General features: G+C 30.9%; 1 protein-coding gene across 2 annotated transcripts in view; it reads right to left on the bottom strand.

Moving 5' to 3' along the window:
• The window catches only part of LOC123302581 (plexin A3), a 381,571-nt gene that overhangs the window by 70,758 nt on the left and 287,249 nt on the right, over positions 1 to 23,564 (bottom strand). The gene's annotated exons all lie outside the window — the stretch shown is intronic.

The raw sequence follows: 23,564 nt of genomic DNA, 5'->3' as shown, positions 1-23,564 counted from the left end.
TCATTTAATGGTGGATCTTCGAAGAACTCATAATTAAAATTTTGTTTTGATATCATCAACAACCTTATATTTTGATGGTAATTTTTATAAACTACAAGATTGTCTAAATATTTTAGATAGTTTTTTTGATCACACTCTCTAGATTTAGATTTTTTAGACATATTCAATTGAAAAGGATAAAGCATAATAATTATATGAGACAACAATAGAATACTATAATCTTATTTTGCACATTACCGGTAACATTTATACCTATATAACATAATACACAGACGAAATTGAAGGTGTTGTTTAGGGGTTATGTTTACATTTCGTGATATTTTATAAAATTCACTTCTTTAAAAAAATATATACGGTATTTTTACCATCAAGGATTTTTACTTAAATATGATTATCTGGAAAATGTATATATATATATATATATATATAAAACACACTTAATTAATATGGTTTTTGTCAGTCGAGTTCCATGTCGGACAGTCTCGTACTTGTTCGGAACAAACTATTTCTTATCATTCTCTAAATAATCTTGAATATTAGAAAGAAATCCTCCCTCAGTTTAAAATTTTTAGTTGTTGCGCTCCTGATAGACATATTCCCCATACATAACTAAATACAAATGTTCAAAAGACGTTATTACATACACGCCAAAATGTTTAAAATATTAAAATTTTCTGTCAAAAAGTATATGAGAGAAAATGAAATGAAAATGAAGTGAAACTATGACACATATCACAATATTGTAAATGATATTTATAATAAATGTAGACACGAATGAATACCGTACACAGAACATCCTGTACGTACAACTAAAGCCGATTACAACTTTAAAGAGACCCAATATTATGATTTTTATACTCGCTATAGTCGCTATAAGCGATTTGCGCTTGTACGCTTGTTATAGTCGCTATAAGCGATATGCACTTTTTGTTTACCTGGAATAATACAAAAGAACTATCTGTGAATGAGAAATCGAACAATTATTAAATTTTAGAACTCGAACACCATCTAGGAATGAGAAATGAAATAACTTTTAAAATTCGAGTGTCAGAATAAGAACAAGTGAAAACAAACAATTGATTGGGTTAATTGTTGAAATACCATGTTAAGACACATGAAATACCATGTATAGACAGTGTTTAAGACGCAATTATTAAATATTGACGTCACTACAGTAACGAATGATATGCACTCTTAGATAGGCACACATTCATAACTGATATTCCCATATAATACATACTATAAAAAGAACCAATTGACTACTTTTTACGTCCTGAGCACGCTGTAAAAATTTCAACTTGATGACAGACGGACAGACAACCGGACTATTTAAGGGATTTTATGAACACCTATACCAAAATTTTGTTCATAGCATCAATATTTTTAAGCGTTACAAACTTGGGACTAAACTTTAAGGGGTTTTAAGTTTTGTAACAATCTAATGCGATGACGTCACGTTTTTTTACCGATTACCTCTCTGTATTTATTTTTTGAGTGGTGCGCGTAAGGAGGTTTCACTTCAAATTTATCTTCTAAGCAAATCGTAACATTTATACAAAAAATCACCCTTCGTCGCCAAAAGACAAGCTAGAACACCAAAAAGCCGGTTTGAAGCCCCAAGGATACAGCCCAGTTAGTTCTGTATTTAACGCCTAGCCTCAAAGAGTCAATATTTTTGAAGCAATGTCATTGACTCAATATTTAGTGAATTAGAGTGTTCTTGGAGTCAACCAAATTGGCTAAATAAAAGGTATCAACCTTTTAAAAAAAAGGTGTAAAGGTCACCCTGTAAATGTTGCTTGTGTGAGCTGTGATAGCTCACAGTTGTGAGCTGCTGTTGCTTTAATAGGAGTAGGTACAAAAACGAAAGATAAAAAAAAATAAATAAAGAAGGCAGACGAATGATATATGAAGTTAAAGTGAAGCGAATAATTTGTATATTAACTGTTTAAGTCGTAACATATGAACCACGAAAAATAGATAAATCGGACCCCATGCATTTTCATTATTTTCCCCGTATAAGGTAAAATGTATTTCTTTTTTTTTTTTGTATTTTATATTTTCCAATATGTAATATATGTATGGATATGGGGTGCTACCCAATCAAAAAACGTTTGACATAAAAATGGAAACTTTCTACAAGATCGAATAGAATTTTATATGTCTGTGGTAAGATAAACGCTCCCGATCTGCCCCCGAAAATTAAATAATAATAAGGAGATATCTTTCACTTTAAAAAAAAATTTTAATAACAAATACTTTTTAAGGAACAAGCTTATATTGTACTAAAAAGTACAAAATAATTTTATCTATGAGTTACTCATACCCGACTATTTGTAAAAGCTTGAGGCGCTCAACTTAAAATATCAAAAATGAATCGGAACTCCTCATCTACTCCACATTCCTAATTATTTTTCGATTCATTCTTGATATTAAGCGCCTCAAGCTTTTACAAATAGTCGGGTATGAGTGACTCATAGATAAAATTATTACAAGTTGTAATATTATGTATTTTTTTGGTCAGAAAATAAAACAAACAAGTGAAAACAAACAATTGACTGAGTTAATTGTTGAAATACCATGCATAGTCAGTGTTGATTTCTTTATCACATTACACATACAAACATGTGACACATACATAACTGGCGCCCTCACGGGTAAACAGTGATGTTTACGAAAAAACGTTTCAAACAAAAGTTGTTTAATTTTTGATAAGGAATATTTTTTACATTTAAACATTTGTTCTATCTCTAACGGTTTACAAGATAGGTCCTACGGACCCAAGACCCAATTGACCTATGATGCTCATTTTCGAACTTGACCTCACTTTTTACGTCCTGAGTACGCTGTAAAAATTTCAGCTCGATATCTTTTTTCGTTTTTGAGTTATCGTGTCCACAGACGGACGGACGGACAACCGGAAATGGACTAATTAGGTGATTTAGTGAACACCCATGACAAAATTTTTTTCCTAGCATCATTATCTTTAAGCGTTACAAACTTGGGACTAAACTTAATATACTATGTATATTTCATATATACATGGTATAAAAACAGAGAAGATTCCTTAACGCTTAAATAGTTCACTCAGTATAAATAGAGTATAAAAATAAAATTTTTGGTGCACACTGTAGATATAAACACAGCACCTAAATATTGTCTTAAGAGCGAGCAATAAGAGAATGCCGGTGCGGTGGTATGCATCGTATTTACAATATTTATTTCGCTGTCTGTTTAACGTGAGAAGTTTTTATTAACTATTGGTGTACAATGGGTGAGATGGGGCAAACATAAGGGTGGTTGCCTATGTTCAGCTGGTTTTGTAGGGTGGCTGCAATGCTGTGTTTATACTCCATACAGAGTATAGTATAGTATAGATATAGACGCGTGTATATAGACGAGCTAATACGGACGCATCCGATGGGAAAGCATTTACGATTCGATTTCTTTCCATTAACCCGTTCGAAAAAACGTCTTTTAATTAGAAACAAGAATTTTCCAATTTTCCATTTGTTTTTGAAGGATTTTAAGTGTCAATTTTTTGAACCAAGCAAAACTATTTAATTCCAGGAAGTTGTGAAGCCGACGAGCTTCCTATAAATGGCACAATGCTGCCGGACACAAGCATCAATAAATATCCAGGAGTTCCTTTTGCGGACTGCAAGTTGCACCTCAAAGAGGATATCTTAAAAAAAGCTAATCTTAAATGGAGGGGGGAATCTACTTGTGGTACTACAAGACAGATATGGTCTGAGTAAAATCGTAGGCGTTTCGAAGATCTTATATCACTTCTAATGACCTCTGTTAGCAAAGTTGTTGCGGCTATTATAGGGCATTGTTTGGACGGCAGACATGTTGAACGTCCGACTACTGCAGGAGCTGTCACAGTGGTGGGGAAGAGGAGACAATGTCTCATCTTCTCTGTCACTGCCCAGCTCTTGTCATGAGGAGATGGACTTACTTGAGCCAGCCTCTCTTTGACGACCACTCCGACCTAAAGTCTGTCGACGTCAAAGCACTCCTGCTGTTCTTAAACAGCTCCAAATGGTTCATGGAGTAGTGGCCAGGAATGGGCCAACTTTTTTTCGATATCACAACGGACTCTATGGTCTATGTGTGTCCTACCCCAGGACAGCTACTCTAACCTAACCTTTTAAGGAAGTATTACTCTGGTCTAGAAAGAAGAAATCGGTTTTGCATATTTTTTTAAACGGATTTTTCAAAATTTATATATGCAAAAAAATCAAATTTGATATTTTTTCCCGGCAGAATTGCCCGTATATGCTTCTCTAATGTATAAACTCAAGGTATACAAACTACAATATACAGTATTACTACACATAATATTTACCGCCCTAAGATGCCGCTGCTATTTACCCTCTCGTCGTTGGTTCGTTGGGTTTATGTAATGCACACACATCTACACAAGTAGTAACATATACACATCGTTTTCAAACATAACATCATAGTCGTCATCTGATACACCTTTACCCCACACTACAAGTGTATATGAGTACACCTTAACTTTACTCTCCCACTTTTATCCCCACTCTATCAATGTCTTTATACCTTGTGTCTTATATACAGTGTGTTGTACCTGTAAAACAGCTGAGTTCCAAACAAGTCACTTCTGAATACGTTCGTTAAAAGATGTACCAAGAAATCTACCACGAAAACAAAGCTGGATTTCCAAATATTCAAATTGTGGCCCGTGAGCTTTGGCGAATAAGTAAAACAATCTCATTTAGAGCTTAGTAATATCCGTAACTAGATCTTATTAGATTTGATTTGAGCTGGGAGTAAGTTTTAGAAGATCTTCTGAGTGCATTCATTTTGTACTGCGATCAGTTTGATTTATTGAATCTTCCTTGCTTCAAAGATACATACATGTCACACATGACTGATATTCCCATATAATGCATACTAAAAAATATTCGTTCTTATCCAAGCGACGACAATGTGATCAATTCTGCACCTCCATTAATAATTGTTCACACTGACACTGCCTGGATTCGAACCCGCAACCTAAGTCTAAGTAGTCAAACGGTGTAGGACTGACGCCTTAGACTGCTCGGCCATTTATGCTCCCTCTGAACACCTATACCAAAACTTTGTCCGTTGCATCAATATTTCTAAGCTTCAGTTACAAACTTGGGACTAAACTTAATAAACTTTAAAATATTCCTGGACGATACTTCTTCAAAAACCAATAAATTGAATAAATAGACAAGGAAACTTTATAATCATCATTTATATGATAGAAATATGACTAGTACGTTGCTGTATATATTTTACCTTGGCAAAGAGAGAACGACCGTTAGAGAAAACCGTCTTTCATCGTTATGTAACAAATCCTTAATGTCATAATAGAGTTCCATATAAGATTCCATCTCGTCGTCTCCATCCATAGTAGACACATTCGCTACGAAAACTTTTACCCATACACATAGACACATACTATACACATATAGACGGACGAACAACGTTGAGATCGACCAACGTAGTAAGCGACCCTCAACTCACAACTACCTTCACCTCAATCCCCTCCCCCAACCCCCAACCACCTTACTATTCACATATATATACTACTTACATTATATTTTGCACCTTGAATCATTATATTTACGTTTTTATATTTTTATACCATGTAATATACGAAATATACATGGTATACTAAGTTTAGTCCCAAGTTTGTAACGCTTAAAAATATTGATGCTACCAACAAAATTTTGGTGTAGGTGTTCATAAAATCACCTACTTAGTCCATTTCCGGTTGTCTGTTTTTCTGCCTGTCTGCCTGTCTGTCGTCTGTCTGTCGTCTGTCTGTCGCCTGTCTGTCGTTTGTCTGTCGTCTGTCTGCCGTTTGTCTGTCGTCTGTCTGTCGTCTGTCTGTCCGTCTATCATCACGATTACTCAAAAACGAAAAGAGATATCAAACTGAAATTTTTATTGCGTGCTGAGAACGTAAAAAGTGAGCTCAAGTTCTTAGATCTGTAGGACCCATCTTGTAAACCGTTAGAGATAGAACAAAAGTTTAAATGTAAAAAATGTTCTTTATAAAAACATAAACAACTTTTGTTTGAAACATTTTTTCGTAAACATCACTGTTTATCCGTGAGAGCGCAAATTATACACAAATTGTATTATATGTATTAAATGGGGATATCAGTTATATATGTTTGACATGTATATATGTGTAATGTGACAGAGTAATCAACACTTTCTATACAAGGTATTTTAACAGTCAACTCAGTCAATTGTTTGTTTTCACTTGTTATATTTTTTCTTTTTCAAATTATTATGTTGTATGTCATTTTATTACCAATTTTCATTTGTTTTTCTTTTTTCGGATAGATGGATGGGTAGGGAGGGTAGGGGTAGCGTTGTGGGAAAGGAGATGGGTGATAGAATGTATATATGTGGATGAATGTATCATCATCACATCGAGAGAAAAAAAAAGTTTCTTTTTTTATGTGTTTTACGCAAATTATTATCTGTTCGAGATGAGATAATTAAGTTTTCCTTTTTTTTTTATTTCTGTTTTTGTGTATCAAAGTTGTTTTTCTTCCATATGTTTTTTGGGGAAAATGCTTTGATCAGAGTGAAAATGATTACAAAAATATTTTTTTCTCTTTTAGTTTTTCAGACAAGATTCTGTCAAATTTAGTAAATTGAAGTTCAAGGTTAAAGTCAACGTATCTTGTGAAAATAAGAGACGAAATTGCATAAATAATAATAAATGTAATCCATACATACAAACCATAAACTTATCTGCCCATCCATACAATTATATTAATAAAGTAGTTTTTGGTTACCATGGAAGTATCCTCAAATAAAACTCATGCACGAAAATAATTCAATAGAAAAATTATGTTTTTAAATATTCCATTATAGAAGGTTATGCAATTTGCAAGAAATCGAATTAAATACAAAAAGTAAGCCAGTGGCGTAGCGAGCCTAACCGTAAACGTAACGAGCCTGGGACACAATACCTTCTTAAATTTAAAATATATTTTCCAGAAATCAATAAAAATAAAAATTATCCAGCAAGTTTTTGTTTTGCGGACCATGTGGCGTCCTATGTGAGTAACGCCCAGAGCATGATGCACTCCCTTTCCCATCCCTCGCTTCGCCACTGAAATAAACTTTGTACAAATTATACAGCATTTTTTCTCTCCGCCTTCGGCTCATACGGCTCATATGGTAGAGCCAGCCTATGCGTGTGGATCGAGCTGATAATTTAAAAAAATATTGTTAAACAATTAAAACACGATACCTACATATTTGCATGTATTTGTCGAGCATGGAGAGAGACTTTTGATTAAATTCCAAAAGTTGGAATATGAACATTTATAGAATCGGCTACGATTATACAACTGATTGAAATATTATTTGTTGTGACATATTGACAAGGTTTCAATTGAACTACCGAATACTAGATATATTGGCAATGCAATGCAATGCCAATATTATATCAATAGTTTTCAATATGGAGATGTCGATACTAATACTAATATATGTACAAATATTATTTTATTTACAAAACGGATGCGGAAGAGCCGGACAACCTAAATAAAGGGTGATCCAGATTGAATTTCCTAACCAAAAAACAAGTGAATACAAACAATTGAAAGAGTTCATTGTTAAAATACCATGTATAAACAGTTTTGATGACTCAATCGTTTGTTTTTTCACGTCAATCGAAGACAACTGTAGACCAATTGAACAAAAATTTAAATTATTTTTTGTTGTTGTCATTTCAACGGTGGTCGTGGTTGCTTGGTAGAGTGTTGGACTCCTAATCCATAGGTTTTTAGGGTTCAAAGCTCACGCAAGCTGGTCACTTTCAATTGTTCAATCAATACTCAACGTGATCTGGAAGTGGTTATCTGAGGAACGCATTACTATGGGCACTGATGGCACAGTTCCGATTCGTCTCGACGGTAGTACAAGTACGCTAAGATTAACTCGCATCAGATCATTCTGTGGCCAGATTGACCAGTTGAGTTGAAGAACAATTGTGGAGCCGTTTAACTGGCTGTCTGATGTTGATAATCTCAGCATCACATACAGTTTTTTTTATAATTTTTTTGGATATTTCTTAAAATTGGCAAAACAGTTGGTAATTATTTGAGTTTAACAGTTGGTAATTACTCTTAGATAGCCACACACATGTAACTGATATTCCTATATAATTTTCACCTAATTTGGCCCGTCGCGAGTAAACAGTGACTTTTACAAAAAAATGTTTCAAGCAAAAGTTGTTTATTTTTTTATAAGGAACATTTTTTACACTTCTGTTCTATCTCCAACAGTTGTAGCTCATTTACGAACTCAATCGTACTTTTTACGCCCTAAGCACGCTATAAAATTTCAACTTGATATCTCTTTCGTTTTTAAACTATCGTGTTAACAGACAGACAGACAGAGAAACAGACAACGGAAAACGGACTAATTAGGTGATTTTATAAACACCTATACCAAAATTTTGTTGATAGCATCAATTTTTTCAAGCGTTACAAACTTGGGACTTAATACACCTTGATATATTTCATATGTACATGGTATAAAAATTTTAATGTATAAAATAATTGTCATTTGTGACGAATCACTCGGTACAAAAATATCATTTATAATATAATATTAGTAGATACATATATGCACAACTTTATATGATTACATGAAATACATTCATTTATTCAGTTATTATAAAATACAAATTTAGCTGTACTAGCTAAAACAGTATAGGATATATTACATTACAGTGAAAATCGGTTAGAACGACATTAAGGATGTATGAGCACGGTATTGGGGGCACAAATTTAAAAATTATATATTTTCAATTTTGATGATAAATTTATATTATTACTTGACGATATAAGACGAAAAGTAAGAATAAAATTTTTCGATATCTGGCTTAATTTTCCAAATATCGAAAATTGAAAATTTTGTTTAATTATTTAGCTTTCGATATTTCGAAAACCAAGACACATATCGAAAAATTTTATTCTTATTTTTCGTCTACATTCATGAAGTTATAACAAAATTCATCATCAAAGTTAAAAATAAGATAAAAATCATTTCAACCCTTAATCTACCCTGCTCTTACATCCCTTATATGGACGGTGACACTTAGTTTTTTTCTTTTCTAATTCATTGCTAATATGTTTACTTTCTATTAAAAAGTTTTTTTTAAATTTGTTTTCATTCATTCCAAAAGAAAATTATCAAAAACTTCCAAAATATGTCGTTTTTTGAGATTCCTCCATAAGAGCCAATGTATTTTATACCGATTTTTAATGACTTTTTTCTTAAAAATTTGTACGGTTACCTAAGCTGAAATTTTAACCACATATTCTTTGAGTAAAAGACTACCTACAAACAAATTTTGAGCCTTTAAATCAAACATTGTTGTCATGCTCATACATCTTTAAGGATGTATGAGTCTGTTACACAATAACTAAAAAATGAACAGATGTCAAGCTGAAATTTTTATAGCGTGCTCAGGACACAAAAAATACGGTCGAGTTCGTAAATGAGCAGCATAGATCAATTGGATCTTGGATCCGTAGGACCCATCTTGTAAACTGTTAGAGATAGAGCAAATACAAATATTATAGTATGTATTATACGGGAATATCAGTTATGAATGTGTGGCTATCTAAGAGTGACTAACTATTTACTTATATGACACCACTTGTCAACACTGTCTATACATGGTATTTTAACAATTAACTCAGTGAATTGTTTGGTTTCACTTGATTTTTATTTAAATTTTTTTATGTTTGAACTTGGAAATTTGTCGTTATAAAGGATTTTGACTGTATATGAGTGAACAGAACTATGAGTGAACCATGAACGACTGACTCATACCCACTCTAATGTATGTATGTTATATAAAGTATTTGTACAAATTAATGATACATTATATGCTTTTAAATCGATGCAATGATATTATTTAAAGGAATAACAATTTATATAACTATACATAGTTCATACCGTGTGTTCATTGCATATTATTAATTAACAAAGAATAAATCATTGATATGAATTATTATATACTAGCTGTTATTCGTTTGATTCGAGCCAATATTCCAATATGGTATTCTACTATTTTTGAAAAAGTACTTCAAAATGTTGATTTTTCTAATAAAAAGTCATTAAAGATTCATTTCGGAAAAATACACAAACTTTCTTGTCTAAAACTTAAATTTTAAACCCTCTTTAAACTGTCAAAAAACGCGGGCATTCAATTTGGTGACGTAATATCGGTATCATTACACGAAATAACACAAATAAGTTTGACAGATATATTCATAGACATCTGATTATAATAAATATAAATACTTATTATCTATGGATATATTATACCCAGCTGTCTACACTGAACTAATTAATGGTCTATGACTCATACCGATATGACATCACAGCAAGGCTTGCCCGCGTTTTAAATTCACGTGATATACAGTTTAAAAATAACGATTTTTAATTTTAATATTTTAAAAGAAAAATGTGCTTTTTTGATTATTTTAGACAGTTTTTTATCACACTCTCTAGATTTTTCGATATAGAAATATCCAATTGAAAAGGATAACCTATATGATTCATTATTTTTTCCGCCAAATTTGAACGATAAAAAACTTAATAAAAAGTCCGATGACCAAGAAATTCTTTGTGATTTTTGGAAACTTTATTAATGAAAAAATGTATTTATAAAGTTTTATTGAAATCTCTAAGCATTTTTCAATTCTTGTATATCTCCTTAAATAATATTTTTCCTTCGAAAATGCTAAGTTTTCATCATTGTTTCGCCTTAACCAACTCAGTTAATAAAGCGACTTTGGCAATCAGTAACTTTAATAAAAAAATCGATTTTTCACCTCTTCCAGAAAGCTACTAAATATAAAAAAAAATATGTCGTGCTAGATTATTAAGTGAAGTATAACTGTTCCAAACTTGATCCCAATCAATCCTGTAGTTTTGGAGACATTTAGAGATTTACACTTTCATATGAATTTCCAATATATTGCAATATCCTTTCTTTGTGGATACATTGTGTTTTTATTCGAAGAAATACTCTTTAGAAGATATAAAACTCAAAACTGGATAATATCAAATTCTAAGAATAATTTAAAATGATTTCTAAGAATTTGTCATGCATTTACTACACTTGGTTCGCTTAGATGGCTTGTGCTTTTCATAAAATATAATAAAGCTTTATAAATAGATGAAATCAAATTTCTAGAATTATTTGTATTTATTGTATCTCAAAAATGTCTCATTTTGGCCAATTAAAATCTGAACAATTTGTGGAAAATCTATTTTGATTTTAAGCTAATTGAATTTTAATTATTCTTGGTAAATTGGTAATTAATGGTTTTAATTATAATCAAAAACGATAAGGATATTTAAAGAAATTGTGCATTTTATATCTTTTTGTTATGTTTTTCTTCTGAGAGATAACTAGGAGATTAAATCCTTCCGAAGAAAATTAAATCCTCGTGGTTCAAAGAGAAGAGGCACCGTAACTCGATTCTTTGGTATTTCAGATTGAGCATTTCTCCCTAAAAAAATGGTTTTACTTTATGAAAGTTTCACCAAATGAGACACTTCTAGGGACCAATTTCGTGACTGTTTCATTAAAAATAATATTTTTTTAATGAATAATCAGAGCAGAATCCGTCAAAAGACAAGATAGAAGAATGTGTGACATATTTTTTAAGCCACACTGTAAACGCTAATACTATTTGAAGCTGCTCTCGTGTTGTATGTATGTTATGTGGTTTTGCTAGAGGGTCGTATTTGTGTGTGTGAATGAATCAAAAAAGAGGCATGGTATGAGGTTACGTTAAAATGATGTACATATATGTAGGGGTAAGTTTTGTGCCTTTGTATAATTAGAAGAGTTGGAACTTCAATTTCAACTTAAACTATAACACCTACACTGAACAACAATTCTTAATATCAATCGATATGAGGTTGTGTCAACCTCATCGGGAGATCATAAATGACGAATGGGGCCACGAATATGATACAACTACCGTACGGGGCTGAGTGAAAGTGATATACTGTCTAACAAATTTCAAATATTGTTGTTTTGAAACAAAATACTGATGTGATTGTCACAACCACATTAGCAGATCTATTAGGTTTATTTAAAGAAAATTAGATTTCTTCGAGTCGGATTTCAGTGTGCTATCAAATTCAAGTTATGAATACTTGGTAAAGGTACACGACTCTCCCCTTAGTATATATTCAAGGGGTTTATGAAAATGGAGTATATTGAGGGGGTATGAATGTTTTGGGATAAGGGTGTGATGTACACATATGTGATACGTTAGTTACAATTAATTTCATCTGATTAAGTTTGTATGTACTTTTAAGACGTACAATTTTTGTTGCGGGATGAGGTTTCGAAATATATAGCTTTGGTAGTGATTCCCTTATGGATTGTTTGCTCATAGACCTAAACGAGTAATAACTGAGTCATCAAATGGGATATCTTGTGTTTATAATAAATGTAAACATCTATAAAAAAAAAATAAGGCGCCAAAAATGTACATATTTTCTCTAAAATTAGCACTTTTATTGATGTACTGGATAGTTGCCCCTCCTTGAACCCCCCCCCTTTATTTTTCAGGTAGTTTCTAGCTTTGTCCGTCGACGTCTAATGAATTCAGCATTTTTGTCATTTTCCCAATCCTGTGTTTTTCTAATTGAGTTTCTAAGTGAAAAGCATCGCATTCTGAACTAACTTTGTGTATATATTTTTTAAGTCGATGAATTTTCCACTTGTAAATAAATAAAACGTATCTCAGTTTTTTTTCCTCGTAAAATAGATTTTTCTTTTTATTTATTATGAATACCTTGGTACATTATTAATTTTCATCCCTCAGTACATAGATTTCCCTGAAACTATGGTAATAACAATAGAAAACTCCATTTAGTCTTTTGGTACACTCAGAAAATTTCAATTTCTTCTGTTTTTTTTGAGTCATTCAGTATTTAAAAAAATTAATCTTTATAAATAATAGCTCATGTGTTATTCTGATGTATAGGCTATATTATTGTACACAGTTTCCTTCAAATTCACTCTAAAACTAGCGAATATTCTGGGATAAAATAATTAGGACTTCGAACAAAAACTTAAACCCCATGCATTTGTGAACAAAAGGGGGAGATAAGTGATGACAAGGAAAGTGAAAACTTTAACACGGTAGTCTTTGTTTTTAAAGTTGATATTGTCCAACCGGGCGGGTAACGACTAGTTAATTATAAAAATCATTGTAAACAAAATTTTCGTAAATATCATATTTCTTGGGAAATTGCATAAAATTTAATTAAATCAAATAAATCAAAGTTAAACTTATTAAACAAGCCCGAGCTGCAATAAAATATAATATAACTACTATGTAGGTACTTATTTGAGGGGTGGGGGTAGAAGGTTTAGATTTAGTTGTATCATAAGATAACATTAAGGTTTGCTATATTATTTTTGGTTATTAAGATAAATTGAAATAATATTTTTTGGGGAAATTTAATAACATAATATTTTTCGGAACATTGTTACACAATGGAAAATTTTTAGATATTTTATTTATTAAATATTTATTTGTTATAATTAAAAAATTCCAGTAGAGTTATTTTTTACCTTAAAAAAAAAACTATGAAAATGAAAAGAATAGTATTTCAATTTTCAATAGCATTTTTCAACATTAAATAATCCTATTCAATTTGGAAAATTCATTCCTGTCTTTCTGTCTGCGGCATTGTAGTGCCTAAACGGATGATCCGATTTTTATTTTTTGGTTTTGCTTGAAATATAATCTAATGGAGAGTGTGTTTAGCTTTATTTCAAGGCCGAATTTAGGGTTCCATACCCGAAAAAACTAAAAATTGACGATGATCTTCCAAATCACCTCAGCTTAGAAAATGCAATTGAATGGAGAGTGTTCTTAGATATGTTTCAAATGAAAGTTTGGGTAAACTTGGGTTTTCGTATCCGAAAAATTTGTCGGGGTTTTTTTTAAATTTTGTAAATTTCGTTTGTTTTATACTTGGTAAAAGCAGCTTAATTTTCAAAGCGACTTCAATACAAAAACAAAAAAAACATTGAAACGAAGAAAAAAATTTATCATTTCGAATATTCGAAGTATTATCGTCGAAGGAAAAACAATATAGAATCTAATAAAATATATAAAATAAACACGACACATTATTGAAGAAAATTAGTTGTGAAATATTGGTAAAACTGAAAGTATTGAAATAATTTATTATAATTCCCTGTATACTTGCTATATATATATTGATATACATTCATTTTCATTGAAGGAAAATTCTCTATAAACAATTTTCTATACTCCTTCGTCAAACTCAATTGAATGTGATGAGTCATTTGTATTAATTAAATTTTTAAAGACAATATTCATTCAATTTTCTTATCAATAAATTTATTTTTGTTTTTGTGTTCAATATATTTTTCATAATTTTCATATGTAACAAATATAAAAATAACTTACTGATATTGATTGGAAAATTGGAAAATGAGGATTTTATTTACCTGAAACAAAAGAAAAGTTTTATTTAGTATGAAGGTAATGACTCGTTTCTTGTTATTTAAGGACTAATCAAGTTCGAATTTTCAACAAATTGGGGTCATAGAGAAAGTATCTAAGTCTAATATTAATAATAACAAATGAAAACAAACAATTGCCTGAGTTAATTGTTGAAATAACATGTATAGACAGTGTTGATTACATTGTCACAATACACATACATACATGTCACACATATATAACTGATATTCCCATATAATACATACTATACAATTTACGGGTAATTTGCGCCCTAACAGGTAAACAGTGATTTTATAAGGAATATTTTTTACATTTACGGACCTAAGACCCTATGTTGCTCATTTACGAACTCGTCCTGAGTACGCTGTACAAATTTCAGGTCAATATCTTTTTTCGTTTTTGAGTTATGGAGTTGACAGACGCACGGACGGACAACCGCAAATGAACTAATTAGGTGATTTTATAAACAGCTATACCACAATTTTGTGCGTAGCATCAATATTTTTAAGCATTACAAACTAGGGACTAAAGTTAGTATACCTTGTATATTACATATATATACATGGTATAATAATAATAATGGGGTTTCACCTCCATTTTTATGACATACGCCTTATCACAGAGGCCATCCACAACATTATTTGTTAATCTTTATTTATTAAATTTCATTCATATTTACAATTATATTTATGATGTGGGTGGAATCGGTTACTTCGTTCTTTCCACGCGACGACAATGCGATCAATTCTGCACCCCCATTAATTATCAATTGTTCACACTGCCGCTGCCTGGATTCGAGCCCACAACGAACTTTATCTCACTTTTTACGTCCTCAGCACGCTGTATAAATTTCAGCTTGATATCTCTTTTCGTTTTTGAGGAATCGTGATGACAGAAGGAAAAACAGACTACAGACAAACGACAGACAGACGACAGACAGACAGACAACCGGAAATGGACTAATTAGTGATTTTATGATCAGCTTTACCAAAATTTTGTTCATAGTATCAATATTTTTAAACGTTACAAATTTGAGACTAAACTTAATATACCTTGGTATATTTTATACACATGGTATAAATATATGTTTGAAAAGAGTTTTTAGGTTTCGAAAAACGCAATAAATTGTAATTTGAATGGTTTAGAGTGTTCGTACACGATTAATACACGATCGAAACAAAGAACAAAAGAAACGTGAAAAATATTTTAACCATAAAAAACTGGTAAAAAATAAAATTGCAATGAATTTTGTTATAGATTTTCTTTTTTTTTTTTATATATTAATATCATGAGCCATCAATTCGATATAACATTGATATCGACAAACAAATGATAAACTATTCAGAAACACGCATCGAAAATAATTGAAAATAATTGGATATCCAATAAAATATGCATAATAAAGTCCGTTTATATTCATCAACATCAATCTCTGAACTCTAGTATACTTTGGTGCTGAAAAAATGAACCATAGTTCAAGTCGAAAATATTGTCCTACATAAAATTCGATCTATCATAAAATGGTATGAGACAGTCCTATTAGATCACTTAGTTAAGGTAATTGTAAGCCTACAGTATTGTAAAAAAGTTTTGGTTTATTGCACGGTACCTACATATAAACCAAATACATGCTTTGTAGTCAAGTAATGAGTTATTTTTAGCTTTACAATACCACGCAACTACAAAAATATATAATATATTGTGTGCAAGTGATGCTTATACAGTAATCTCGATAATCGTAAAAACAGAGCTATTCCGAAAACTGAGATTGTATGGAAAAATTCATTATAAATGATCAATAAAATTGGAAGAAACCCACTCCCACTCCCACTCCCACTCCCACTCCCACTCCCACTCCCACTCCCACTCCCACTCCCACTCCCACTCCCACTCCCACTCCCACTCCCACTCCCACTCCCACTCCCACTCCCACACCCACACCCACACCCACACCCACACCCACACCCACTCCCACTCCCACTCCCACTCCCACTCCCACACCTACTCCCACACCCACTCCCACTCCCACACCCACACTCAACCCAACCCAACCTAACCCAACCTAACCCAGCCTAACCCAGCCTAACCCAACCTAACCCAACCTAACCCAACCCAACCCAACCTAACCCAACCTAACCCAACCTAACCCAACCTAACCCAACCTAACCCAACCCAACCCAACCCAACCAAAAATTACAAAAATTGTGTTTTTTTGAATTTTTTATGATTTTTTCGATTTTTACAAATTGCAAAAAGTGTAAAAAAATTTTTTGTTTCCGATTTCGATAAAACTGGGTTTATAAGGTAATTTTGACCCAAAAATTACAAAAATCGTGTTTATTTGACCATTAAATGAGTAATTTTCGAGATATTTTCTGAATCTGACAGTAGAGCCAACATTTTCATTCCGTTCAGTCACTGAAATTATTCCGCATTGAATCTAATTATTCCGAAATTGTCCTTTTCATTTCAATTACGATTCATTACTGTTTCGGACACACAGTAATAAGTTGGACAAAGACCCAAGATATTTGTTATTCATTTTATTACATTAGTTTTTTAACAAACTGTCCGAAACAACCACCTTTCCGCTGATAATTTCATTTATCAGCTCCTCAATTTCAGAGGCTGAGTGCACCTCCTTCATGCATATACCATGCACTACTCGGACGGAATTGGTAACGCCATAACCAACTGAGCTAATAGGGCGACTCCACCTATATATGCTCTTTGTTAAAATTTTTTTAAAGTTATCTCATAATTTTTGGAACAAACATGTACTTATATTTATTTATGCATGTTTTTCTATAGCTTATTTTTCTGGGTAACTGTGTTATATAAAAACATAGTGTAGTGTGTTTAGTCTGTCTGTCTGTTTAGTCTGTTCAATGTTCATTTAAACTTATTATAGATTTAACAATAATCATGTTAAACTAATAATTAGACAAAAAATATACACTATTTATTAAAAAAACTAACAAATTTGTCAAAATGTTTTAATACTAATTAATTAGGGTATTACAATCATTTATATATTTACATAATTTTATTTCATTTTTCACTTCTAATACAGACAACAGAGTCAAACATTCATCTTTAGCTCCAAAATTACGTGAAGATAATGAATTATACGAGGGATCTTTTGGCCTATAAGTGGATGCGATATGATGAATGAGAGAGAAAACTGCCAGTGAGTACTCCTGTGTCCTTGTCGTAGTCATATGTCATAATCATATGATGCATACGAATTTTGTGTCCCTCCAATAATGTAAACATTGTAGCCAATGGCATTTTTTAGTTTAATATACTATGCAGCAGACAGTTTTTGTGTTTTGCTTGGTTATTCATTTCATAATGAATAGATTAACGCCAGAGCAAAGCTTGCAAATTTTAAAAATTTTTTATATAATTGTTGAAATTTTACCTAATTGGTCTCCAAGATCCGAGCGATTTTACCAAACTAGATTTTTGTTTTTGGAGATCTGTTAAGTTACCTGTCGTCACCGATAAATCAAAGAGGGTTAAGCACTTCGAATACAACAACTAAGGGAATAATTGGCAAAGTATAACCGCAATTTCTGTGAAAAATGTGTCAAAAATTGGATATCCGTTTTTAAATATATCTTTAAAAATTATAGCGCATGTGTTATTCTGATGTATCAGTTATATTGTTGTACAGATTCATTCAAATCCATGCGGTAGTTTATGCGTCAAAGCATAAAAAGCAAACAAACATCCTTAGTTTGATATTTATAATATGTAGGGATTCGAAAGTTTGTTTTAAATAAGAAAAAAGTTTCATACAAAAGTTGTAGCTGACTAAATTTTGTGCATATCCGTTTTTTTTTTTGTTCGATTTTTTAGCATCAAAGTAAACAGAGATATACTACTTTTTAGTAAAAATATTTTACTATTATGTGCAAAATTCAAAATTTTAGTGGCTAAGTCTAAAACCATACATTCAATTGAAAAAAAAAGCAGACAATTCCGTGAAAATACATAGCTCGCATAATAAGTTGCGGACAATAGCAAATTCATAAACAATTGTTATTGATAATCTAGGTACCATTATTAATAATAATGACGATTATAATTGAATTCATCAATTTTGATGAATTTAAATTGATTTATTTTGATTAAACGGTGGGTGCGTTGTTGAATATAATCATATGTTTATGATATTTTAAATTATGCCTATTATATCATCATTGATACAGTCACACGCTATCGTTAATTAAATGAATATTATGTGTATCAAAATTAACAACACGCCCCCAACCCCCTCAAAGTTTCAAAATGGATTTAGACCTAGCCCAACAACAAATTTTAAACTCGTAATTGAAACATATCTGAGAAAACTCTTCCTTATATTGCCTTTTTACTTAAAGCTTTTTCCAAACTGAGCCGATTTGGAAAATCATCGTCAATTTTTTAGTTTTTTCGAGTACGGAACCCTGAATTCGCACTTGAAACATAGCTAAGAACACTCACCAATAAATTACCTTTCAAACAAAACCAAAAAAATCAAAATCGGTAGATATGTTTAGGCGCTAAGATGCCACAGACAGACATACACACACACACACACAAATCAAGTCTTTTATCCAAAACTGCCCAGACGCTTGTACATCCTTCATGAATGAAATATATTTCGAGATAAAAACTAGCCTATTTTATTTTGCGAAAACATCTATCGCAGTGCAATAAATCACGTGATGTGAAAAAGAGGACAAAATACATATACGGATTGCTAGCATGTAACTAAACATAAACAGAATAGGTATTAATGATTGAATTGACTTCAGGTAAAATTGTGATTCGATGATGATAATATTTGCTATTTTCATCTAAAATAATTATCGTATCTATCCGTTGAGTATCACAGCATTCAGTTATTCAGTTCGGTCGATGCCATGACAGAGCTGCCAGGCTGTTAGCTGCATGTTCAATATGTTTATGATAACACCAATCAACAACTTATGAATGTTATAAACTAATTAGCAAATGTAATTAACTTTGTTTTAATTAGTGTATTATATTTAACATAACTCCATTATTTATCAAAAAACATTGTTTTCAATTATTATACTTTTATTATAAATTTGTATGAAATTATTATTTATTGTGAAAAACTTTATTGAATGCTTTTTTATAAATTTTATTTTTATAAGCGCTTTTCGTAATGACATCACCCATTTTCACTATTTCACTGTCTGTATTTCGTTTTTGATTGGTTCTCTCAAAGAAGTTTCACTTTTTCAAATTTTTCAATTTGCCGCAATTACTGGAACTATCTTCCTTATCGCACGTTATATTTTGTTTGCTGGTTGAGAGGTAAAAAAGTGCCAAGTTAAAACGACCCCAAAATCCGACGATGTGTTACCTAGCAAACTAAAAGTTTTTTAATCGATTCAGCTTGTCATGAATTTTGAGAATATTTTGAAATTAATTTACAATCTATCAATTTATATTTTTTGTCCAAAGTTTATGTTTTTCAACCAAAAAAATGAGTTGTGAGTTATCAGAAGAAGTTAAAGATAATAGAGATAATTTAAAGTAAGAACAAGGAACTTTTATGTTATGTCATAATAAATATCTTGATCAAGCCAAATGAAGGTAATGTACGCACATATTGGGTTGACTACTAAATTAGAAGTATGTCTTTTTTAAACTAATATTACAATTAATTCATAAAGTATAAAGTTAAAGTAGCTTTAATATTTGATTCTTTAAACAATAAAACAAGTATTTGACTTCTTAAATTAATACTTTAAATTTTAAGAATTACCAATGCACAGATATGCAAACAGTATCGTGAGAGAAAAAAAATCGTTTACAAGCAACGAATTACAGTTATTTGTATTTTGAAATAATTTTTATCTTGTTGTATATTTATAATTTTTTTGGAATTGTGTTTTTTTTTATAGCAAATCGACAACAAGTCAAACTGAATATTTTAAAAAATAGACAGAAGAAAAAAGCACAAAATGATCTTACAAAATTGAACATGTGCATCATTCAATCCAGCAAAAAAATCAAAGCAAATTTGAGTAAAAAAGTTAACCCTACATTTACAATATATGAAGATACGATAGGAACATAGTTCCAATCAGGTGTCCCACGACACTTCTTGTTTTTTTTTGTAGGTACGGTATCGTTGTGAATAAAGATACGTATAAAGTTCAAAATAATTTAATATATTATTAAATGCACAAATAAATAATACACATAATCGAAATTACTACGAGACATTATTTTATACTTCACTAGATTTCGCTTCTTTGTCGATTGATTAAAAACATATACGCTACAGATACATTCTTTACACAAATTTTATCACAGTTCCGGATCTATGGTGAGACGGAGGGGAGAAGATATCATACCTACTCGTTGTAATGAAAACTTTCTCTTAATTACATCCTCTTCAAAAAACTTTAAAAATATCAACTTAACCCCTCCGATAAAAATCTTCTATGCGATCCTGTACCGAAATAAATATTGTGCAATCATTTTCCACTGATTTATTTTATAAAGATTGGAAAACAAGTTGAAGTATATAATTTTCCATTAGTTAATTTTAATTTTCAAGTACGATACTTTTAAGAAGCAAACTCGTTGAAAAATCTTTTCACGACTATGAAATTAAGTTGAAAATGAAACTATTTGGAGAGAATCTGTATCCTAAGATGGCTTTGAAGTTTGATTTTGAAAAATAATCGTTATTAGGCTAATTTTTACCCATAAAAACAAAAATTCAGTTAAAATTTTAATCAGAACCTTAGTTTTTAAGATACAGCCTATATGATGCATTTTCATTATTCGGGATACATTTTTAAGGAATTTTTCCATGAATTAAAGCTGTTTTCTTAAAAATTACACTTCTGATCAATTTTTAAACGCGATTTTCGTTTTTCTTGGGTTAAAATTAGTCTAGAAAATGATTTTCATCTAAATTGGAAATGAAAAATTTGTTTCAAATTTTTGCAATTTTTTTAAGGGGTACCCCTTTGAAAAATTCGAAAAAATCGAAGGAAATTTTTTGTTTCCGATTTTGATGAAAATCATTTTTTAGACTATTTTCGACCCAGGGAAAACGAAAATCACGTTAAAAAATTGATCAGAAGTGTAATTTTTAAGAAAACAGCTTTAATTAATAAATTAGAGCGATTTTCAAGAAAACTAAAGCTCTGATCAATTTTTTAATGTGATTTTCGTTTTCCCTGGGTCGAAAATAGTCTAAAAAATGATTTTTATCAAAATCGTAAACAAAACATTCCCTTCGATTTTTTCGAATTTTTCAAAGGGGTACCCCTTAAAAAAATTGCAAAAATTTGAGAAAATTTTTTTTTCTCGATTTGGATGAAAATCATTTTCAAGACTATTTTTAAGCCAAGGAAAACGAAAATCTAGTTCAAAAAATTGATCAGAGCTTTAGTAATTTACAAAATATCAAAAATTGAAAATTTTGTATAATTGTTTAATTTTCGATTTATCGAAAACCAAAGATATCTAAACATGACTACATATACTGATGATGGCTACATAATAATTGAAATTCTTATTTCAATTTTATAATACAAGAATTGATCTAGGTTTTGGAACGGATTTGAAATTAAATTTAAAATTAATTATTAAAAAATCTACCTTTCATGACCTTTATCGCACTTTGAAGAGAAGGATGAAATATTTTCTTAAGACCTTGTGGTGTAAAGGTCATCGCCACATGATCCCTGTAACTTTCTATAACTATAAAGAGCCCATATGAGTGTTTTTAATACAATATTTTGATTTAAATATTAATTTACAAACTTTCAAGTCGAATTTTCGAAGTGAACGTAGACTCACATACACCATATATTTAAATTGGACGAATGAATAGAAGAAGTTTATGTATATTCGAATATTCTATCATTGCTCACAACTTGTGTGAATCTATATCTACTACAGTCATTTTAAACAGATTATTAAAGTTTAGACTTTCAATCTTCACGAAAATCAATTTCTAGATTATTTTGACTCAGGAAAAATGAAAATTTAGTTTAAAATTACCACAGAAACTGTAATTTTTAATTAAGTTACAGCTATAAGTTTAAATTTATTTTTTGAAATATTTCAATAAATTAGAGCGATTATCAAGAAAACTAAGTAGAATTACTAAACTAACTAGATTTTCGTTTTTCTTGGCTCAAAATTAGTCTAAAAAATGATTTTCATCCAAATCGAGAAGAAAAACTTTTTTGATTTTTACCCAACCCAACCCAACTCAACCCAACTTCAAAAAAATTCCAAAAAATCGAAAAAAATTTTGTGTTTCGTAATTTGTTGAAACACAGTTTATAAGGTATAATTGACCCAAAAAATTCAAAAATCGGGTTCATTTAACGATTGGGCGGCTAATTTTTGAGATATCGACAAAAATCGATCCAAAAACTCGTTATTTTCAAACTTCTACTAGCTCAATCGTTAAATGAACCCGATTTTTGAATTTTTGGGGTCAAAATACCCTTATAAACTGAGTTTTATCGAATTCCGAAATAGAAAAAATTTTTCGATTTTTTCGATTTTTTTCAAGGGGTACCCCTTCAAAAAATTCCAAAAAATCGAAAAAAATTTTGTGTTTCGGAATTTGATGAAACACAGTTTATAAGGTATAATTGACCCAAAAAATTCAAAAATCGAGTTCATTTAACGATTGGGCGGCTAATTTTTGAGATATCGCCAAAAATCGATCAAAAATCTCGTTTTTGTCAAAATGTACTAGCCCAATCGTTAAATAAACCCGATTTTTGAATTTTTTGGGTCAAAATACCCTTATAAACTAAGTTTTATCGAATTCCGAAACAGAAAAAATTTTTCGATTTTTTCGATTTTTTTCAAAGGGTACCCCTTCAAAAAATTCCAAAAAATCGAAAAAAATTTTGTGTTTCGGAATTTGTTGAAATACAGTTTATAAGGTATAATTGACCCGAAAAATTCAAAAATCGGGTT

The sequence above is a fragment of the Chrysoperla carnea genome, chromosome X (assembly GCF_905475395.1).
Source record: "Chrysoperla carnea chromosome X, inChrCarn1.1, whole genome shotgun sequence".
Lineage (NCBI taxonomy): Eukaryota > Metazoa > Arthropoda > Insecta > Neuroptera > Chrysopidae > Chrysoperla > Chrysoperla carnea.
This window is presented reverse-complemented; position numbering and strand designations above follow the sequence as displayed.